At 34.3% G+C, this 8,005-nt stretch overlaps 1 protein-coding gene across 2 annotated transcripts in view; it reads left to right on the top strand.

Annotated features, from left to right (window-relative positions):
• The first annotated feature begins 3,599 nt into the window (after window positions 1-3,599).
• LOC136027875 (uncharacterized) overlaps window positions 3,600-8,005 on the top strand; it is a 78,725-nt gene continuing 74,319 nt past the window's right edge. The window contains exon 1 of one of the 2 annotated variants that reach the window (XM_065705286.1): window positions 3,600-3,745. The gene's annotated coding sequence lies outside the window, so the exon portion shown is untranslated. Of the gene's footprint in view, window positions 3,746-5,244; window positions 5,340-8,005 lie in introns of those variants that run through there. The other variant, XM_065705288.1, reaches the window with a different exon arrangement.

The raw sequence follows: 8,005 nt of genomic DNA, 5'->3' as shown, positions 1-8,005 counted from the left end.
GATATACGTAACTGTTGTTGATGTAATGTAATGGAATGGAGCTTCCAGAATTTCTTCTCTATGCTCCAGGATCCTTTTTCTGTTTTTTCTTCAACCTAGTAAACAATATTTACAATTCTAGATGAGTTTTACATTGACCCACCATCTTCAGAATTATGCTTTGTCGTGCTGATTAATGTAGCTTTCATTACTGAAATCCATTGCTTTTTTCTGTGTCTTATATTTGTGCGTTTTGTATTACTTAACATTTTCTAAAAATAGTTTCTATAATTTTGTCTAGTATATCATGAGTTTATCCACAGCCATTTCAAATTTATGTATGAGAGAGAAAACATTTACTATTAAACCAAAACAAAAAAGTAATAACAGCAATCCCGAGAAGTAAAAAAAAATTGTCAGAGGGGCTGGCAAAAATACATTACAGAATAATATAGGACAAAGAAGAAAAAAAACTATGAAACCAATAATACGACAACAATACTAGTAAAATCATGCCCCTAGAGGCCAAAACAAGTTACTCAATCATTTATTTACGATCCCCCCCAAAAAAATAGAACAAAAGAACTAAAATTCATACTTAGTAAAAAGGATTTCTTTTATTTCTCTCTTAAAAAAAAATATCGCTAATATTTTTTATCTCTGATCTAGACTATTCCAACTACTAATCCCCCTATGAAGCACAGAAAACTTTGACCGGGTCGAAACAATCCATGGAACATTAATCTCTCTAGAACATTGAGTGTCTTAATTGTGGATCTCAAATTTACTAAACTGTCAAAACATGACAGATTTGTACCCTGATGTAGCCTAAAAATATATGCAAAAGCTCTATTGATTGACCAGAGAATGACCATGTCTATTTTCAGACATTCTTCTTGATGACAGATTAGTTTTAAGCACCACATTGATTAGATCAAAATGAAGGTATTCTAAAACCTTGATATTCAAAGAAACGTCAACTATATTTTTCCTGAGCCAATTCCGAATATTCTCTTTCGGAGTTTAATTTAGCCACATATTTCTTTTTGCCCGGTTATATGAATGTTAAATTTTTCTTTTTTTTTCTTGCGCTACTTTCTAACATTTATAATTAAGTTACAAGACTAGTGCTGGAACCGAATCTTTCAGGAACTAAACCTACAATTGATGTTGAAAAATTTTACATTCTTTCCTGCAATTTTTTTTCTTCTGCTCTATGGTAACCTTTCCATATCGCTTTAATTTATTTCATCATTCCAATTATCAGCTCTGTAGCTCTCAGAATATTCAGATTCTGCTGACTTAAAATTCTGTTTATTGTGTTTTATATTTGTTTGTCTTAGATTACTCCGGGCGCGAGAGAGATCAAACCACCACTGATGATGCATGGCCCTTATTGATTATGATACAAAGGAGTAAATGGAATGGTGGGAAGGAGTAAAGGAATGGTGGGAAGCAGCTGTGGTGTCAATTCACAAAAATGTAGGGGAGGGGGGTAAAATGCGTTTTAAAAATATAGAAGGCGCAATTTTTATCAGCAAAAATACCATAAAAGGTGTTTTCAAAATTTAGGGGCAAACACCTAAGGCCTAATCGTGAAAAACAAACTTTTGTTGCACGTCACAAGGTTGAGTTTTGAAACTAAGAGGATTGGGTTCTCAGATACAATCCTGGGGGGTTTGTTACCGGAATAAGCGCAGATCAGCACAAAGATAGCCCATGTGGTATAACCGCTGTGTTGCTCAAGACAACTTGCAGAATCAAAGCAAAGAAACAATGGAAAGGATTTGGGTTGGGCAACTACAATTCGAGGTTGTAAACGGCGAAAAGGAATCACAATTGATTCTGAACCGGATGACTTTTAAGATTGAGGCATTTTAATCCTCCTGACTAGAAGAACGAGAATATGCATTTGGATAAGTTGAATACTAATCCTCTTACCCGAGGGACATAAATCAAGACTTGTATTTTTAGGCTAGTACCAATCTCTCCGATCTGGATGGCTAAAGTATTCACGACCAGTGTTCCCAGCGCTTCGGAAGAAAAAGTACCGCAAAACGCACTAAAATTGTACCACTGATCAAAGATTGTACCATATCTATTTTTTTTTCGTGTTGTGCTAAGGGCAAAACGAAAATATTTTTTTTTTCGCTACGCACACCCCGCAGACGGTCGGAAAGTTACATTACAATAAAGAGAACAAAGTATCAGATATCTTCTTTCAAAGATATTTGGGAAACCTCCTTTCCCCTGCAGAGACCATTTTGGTGTCACTCCTTAAAATAGCAGGTCACCTATATATAAAAACTACAATTCCCTCCGCTCCCTGCGTCCCGCCCAGTCAAATCTTATTGTACCATATTTTGTAAAATGTACCAGGAAATTTAGAAATTTTTTTTTTTGAGGAATAACCTTCCATTGGACATTTTTCTGAGGATTAAGGAAATGGCCGTTAGATCTTTCCACCATGATTTCCATTTGTCAAAGGTTCGTTTGGTCGACAAGTTCAATAGCCTTTTGTTTGAAAAGTTCCAGAATTCGGATACTTTTTATCCTCGTTTTTGTCTGGGTCCTGCCACTAAGAATTTGTCGTCTAAAACTCTTAATAGTCAACAAGAGGCAGTTTTGTCGAAGGGTTTTAAATTCTGTTTTCCAACCCCAATTTCTTGTTCAAAAATAATTTCTAAGGTAGAGTCAGGAATTATGGCTTCTATTGATAAAGTCGAAGCTCCTCAAGAACTTAGAGCTGAAATCGTAAGGAAACTTAAGACTTTTAACATGAAAAAAATTGATAATGATATAACAAAAAATGAAATTAAAATACTTTCTGATTTGAAAAAGGATAAGACCCTTACTATCACTAGGGCAGATAAAGGCAATACTATTGTAATTATGGACACCGATGATTATGATCTTAAAATGAATACAATCATTTCGGATACCACTTTTTACAAGAAATTGGATTTAGATCCTACGGATAAATATGTAAAATCGATTAGAAATGAATTGGAGTCCCTGAAAAATAATTTACACATTACCCCACAATTTTATAATAAATTTTATCCAAGAGGTTGTTCCGCACCAAAGATCTATGGTCTACCCAAAATTCATAAGACGGGAGTCCCCCACCGTCCCATTGTATCAACTTTCTCATGACCAGTGGCAAAATTAGGAAAGTGGTTGTCGGTGGCATTGCGTCCACTCTTAGGAACACAAAAATCATATATACAAAATTCCACTGATCTTACTAATAAGTTAAACAATTTCACACTGGAGGAGAATTCAATTCTCTGTAGTTTTGATGTAGTGTCCATGTATTCAAATTGTAACTTGAAAAAGTGCGAGGATATATTAAGGATTAAATTACAAAAGCACTTTGATTTGATACAAGATGTGACCATGGCGAGTTTGGAGATTGAAGTCATTATGAAATTGGTTATTCTTGCCAATAAACCTTCTCTTTATTTTGGTTTTAGAGGTGAATGTTATAAACAGGTGTTTGGTTTGGCTATGGGGGCATCTCTTTCCCGTTTGTTGGCAAATCTCTTCATGGAATCTATTGAAACCTCCGCCATGCACAGTTTTAGGCTCTCTCCTTGTTTCTGGGGCAGATTCATGGATGGTGTGGTCTGCATTTGGAAACACGGTTTAGAATCTTTAGATCTTTTCCATAAACATTTAAATAGTTTTGACAAAAACGTAAAATTTACAGTGGAGCTTGAAGAAAGTGATAAACTATCTTTTCTGGATATCTTATTGATCGAAAGTGAGTTCCATTTACTTTTTTCAGTTTATAGAAAGCCTACCCACAGTGATAGGTATTTGAACTTTCACTCTTGCCACCCTATCTCAGTGAAACGAGGGGTTGTGATTGCACTGGTGGATAGAGCTTTCAGAATTTGTTCCCGGGAGTTTTTAGATTCTGAATTGTTATATTTGAGGGATATTTTATTTTGTAATAGCTACCCGATTAAATTCATTGATAAAATAATAAAAAATAGACGCATTAAACACAACAATAGGGTTATTGGGGTTTCACAGTGCACAAAATTAAACTTACCGAAACGTTTCATTTCTTTACCTTATGTACCTACTTTGGGGGAGATGCTTAAAAGAATTTTGGGTAAACATAACATTGATACTTGTTTCCAATCAGTGAGACCATTAGGTAGTTTTCTCAATTCTGGGAAGGATTTAACCCGGGGAGATTTAATTAGTGGGGTATATAAAATTCCTTGTTCCTGTGGAAAGTTTTATATTGGTAGAACTCACCAACAATTTACTGAACGATTTATTGAGCATCGCAACTCAATAGAAAAAACCCTACAATTAAGAAAGCCTCCCGAAACTTTTGTTTCGGCTCTAGCTGAACACACATTCTTTTATCCTGAACATTTTATACAATTTGATGAGGCTACAGCTATTTCTAATGATAGAGGTTTTTCTCAGTGGGCGAGGGAGGCTAAAGAAATTAAAGAACATATATTTGCTAATATTTCAATAAATAGAGACACAGGGAATTTAAATATTGACCCAATTTATGATATTCTTTTGAAAAATGAACCAATAGTCGATGGGGGAATAAAAATTTTACACAATCACGAGGGGACAAGATTACCCACTAGACCAAAAAGAGTTGCTTCAATGTTAGCTTACAAGAGGATTATTTCGCAACAGAATAATTAACTAAGTTTCAATTTTCATAAATTTTTCCTCAGTTGCTCTTTGATTCTCATTGAAGTAACTCGCATAGCTGCTTTTCCCTACGTGGATAAGTAGCGACAATTGTATTTATTATATTTGTAGGTGGTTTTTAGATTAGTTTTCTTTTAATTTTCTATCTTGTGCTGAAGACGCCTTGTTTTATACAGGCGAAATACCCGCGTTGTTTTAGTCTTTTAATTCTACTGGCCGTCGTCTCGTTTGAAGTTTTCTTTTTGTAGAGTTTTATCTCTCTTGATTGTTTATTGATTGTACCTTTAGAGGTGAAATGTACCAAAATGGTGCAATTGTACCGCTGGCAACCCTGTCCACGATTCCTTACATTATCTTAGCACCATCTAACCTAGCGAAAGGGGTATCTTCTTTCTACTAAATTCCACGGAAGTTACTATTTCCCCAAGCCGTACAGGAAATTTTTAGATTCATTACATATTATCACGTAGACAATCAAGGGGTATTTTGCGTCAACAGCTTCAAGGCACGTTACACACTATGCCGCTCACCTTGCTTCCTGTTCCTTTAGGTAGGGTAGTCTCTGTCAGCATCTACTCTTATTGAATAGTTTGTTCGTTAAATAGAAATGAAAACTGGATATATAGTGAAATTGGATATTACTCACTCGTTTACCTACCAATAAGGTTAGTTTGATACCTTTGTCAAAAAGGTTGTGGTCATCAGGGAAGTCTTTTGACATAAATATGGGAAAGGAAACAATAGGAATTACAACAGGGGTGTCAAATGGTCATTGTCCCCCCCTAAATCTTGATTTTTTTTGTATTTACACTGGAATTTTTAGTTTTGTTTTCATTAAAGTAACAACAAATTTGTCCCTTATCTTATGAAATATCTTAATAAAATAGATTAGTTACATTCGATGATGCTCTTTCCAAATATCATATTTGTGTTTCTGACAATGCACATCCTACCCTAATGCTCCCATGCATAGCCCAAAAATAAATTTCTTCGTTGATTTCATCTCGTGGTGCATTGAATAACAGATATTCTAAATCTTCACTCTGTGAAATTCAGTTTTACCCTGAGTGATTACAATGGGATTGTGGGAAAATATTTGAAGCGATTTATAAACGTGGACAACGAGACGAAGGGAACATGATAATGTGATTAATAGAAATTCTAGCTTAGCTGCTTTTCACTATCTTGGAAAGGGGCTAGGTTAGGAAAACGAAGCTTTCAGTAATGAATCCAGGGCCAAAAACATACTTCGGGAAGGTATTGTCAAGCTTCGGAAAATCAGTGCTTGCGGTAAGGTATTGTCAAGCGGTAAAACTATAGTAAACAGTATTACTGGCTTTCGTATAAAGTGAATATAACACTCGATGCCTTTTTTATGCTCTTTACAAATATAATGATCGCTTCTACCGGAAATTCAGATTCATACACTTTTTGACCTCTTAAAAATGACCTAAATAGGGGGTCATTACAAATCCATAATAGTTGAGAAACAAATTTGGGCTATATATTTGCACATCAGGGGGGGGGGGTAAAGCATAGCATATATTAAATACGTAAACTAACCGTTGCTGTATTTAATATAGTTAAATTTATAGCAAACAGTATAACTGGCGTTCATAATAGCCGGCTTCCATATTTTCGACGAAAAACGCATGCTTTTATTTAAAATTCGATGTCAAGGAAGAAGAAAACATCATAACATTGGAAAAATTAATTTATCCAAATTAATATTGGAAAATCAGTGCTTGTGGATTATATAACATTAAAAAATAGATTTATAATGAAACAGTAAGTTTGAGATCAATGTTATAAGGTATTTAAGGTTTGGTTTTTTTTGTTTAGGGCAACAACCCCTTATCCTGGAGAAATATAATTGTCTGTTCTTCGGTCCCTCGCAAATCCCAAATCTTAACTTGAACATCCATGGTGATACACTATATTCTGTCGCTAGTCAAAGCAAACTATTGGGCTATTATCCCATCCGATCTTTGCCATCCAAATGATCGACAGCATAAAGAAGTTACTTGACCAGTTTCTTGTGTCGAAATTTTATAGTGTTTATTATATAACCAATAAGTACTAATAATACTACGTTTTCTCAGCGGTGTTTTTGACAAAATAATGCTACATTTTTTCAGTGCCAAAATTGTTTATAGTAAGGTTAGTTAGGTTAGGTCAAAAAGTGTTTAAATTTGAATTTGCAATAGAAGCGATTATTATATTCGTAAAGAGCATAAAAAAGCATTGAGTGGTATATTTACTTTATTGGTAAGGCAATAATATGAACTGTCAAACATTTGCCGGTAATCAAAGGTTAATGTCTTCTAGAGGGAGAAGCAGTGGATGTAGGTAATTCAAAATACCTTCCTGGGACATACCTTGGTATGTAGACTTATCCCTGAAAGTTTCATTTTCCTAAATGAAACTTTCCTTTCCAAGATAACGAAAAGTATCTAAACTAGAATTTTACCCTTCCCCTAGATTTTTTCAATGTATGTAATTTATGCAAGCATTATGCAATTTATGCAAGCAGTACTCTAGGCATCCCCCCAGTCACTGATACAATTTCTTCAGACTTGGCAGGAGTTTTTAGCTATTTCATATCATTTTCGCTATTTCCTCCTTGGAAGGAGGTTCAAAAGTATTCCCTCCCGACATCTTTCCTATGTAGAAATTTTCTGGATTCTGGAACTGCATGTTGTCTAAGTTGGCTCGGTTTTTCTAAGCTGTTTTTTTCCTAGCATTTTTTTAAAAGCGTTTTTAGAGTTACGCCCTCACTCCCTCCAAAACGAACATATCTGTTTTATTCAAAGAGATAACCTTTAATCCATTATCTTGCCACCTAACAAAAATATTTCTAGTTCTATTTAAAGTCAATCTAGTGTTTAATTTCTCTATAAATTTAGGTAGTTCAAAATAGTGGAAATAGCTCCTTACCGAGCTATATTTATTTAAACAGAAGCTTGACATAGTAGATTTTATATAGCCTATTTATATATACCGGATATATACGAGTAGGTACTATATTGGCTGTTTTGAAAATTCGTATCGACCAACAACTCATACTGAATAATTTTTTCATCAGATATTTAAATGAAAACTAGATGTAAGATATATTTGTAGATACCGTATATAGATACTTTAATACTATTTTGAAAATTCATGTTCGCTAACTACTCTTGCTTAATAGTTTTCACAGTAGGCATTTTATGAAGACCGAATATAGTATATATCTTATAGATACTCTATTTGCTATTTTGAAAATTTGTTTTCGTCAACGCAGTAAAAAAAAACAACCAGATATGAGATGGAACTGAGTCTAAATCAAAGC

The sequence above is a fragment of the Artemia franciscana genome, chromosome 6 (genome assembly GCF_032884065.1).
Source record: "Artemia franciscana chromosome 6, ASM3288406v1, whole genome shotgun sequence".
Classification (NCBI taxonomy): domain Eukaryota; kingdom Metazoa; phylum Arthropoda; class Branchiopoda; order Anostraca; family Artemiidae; genus Artemia; species Artemia franciscana.
This window is presented reverse-complemented; position numbering and strand designations above follow the sequence as displayed.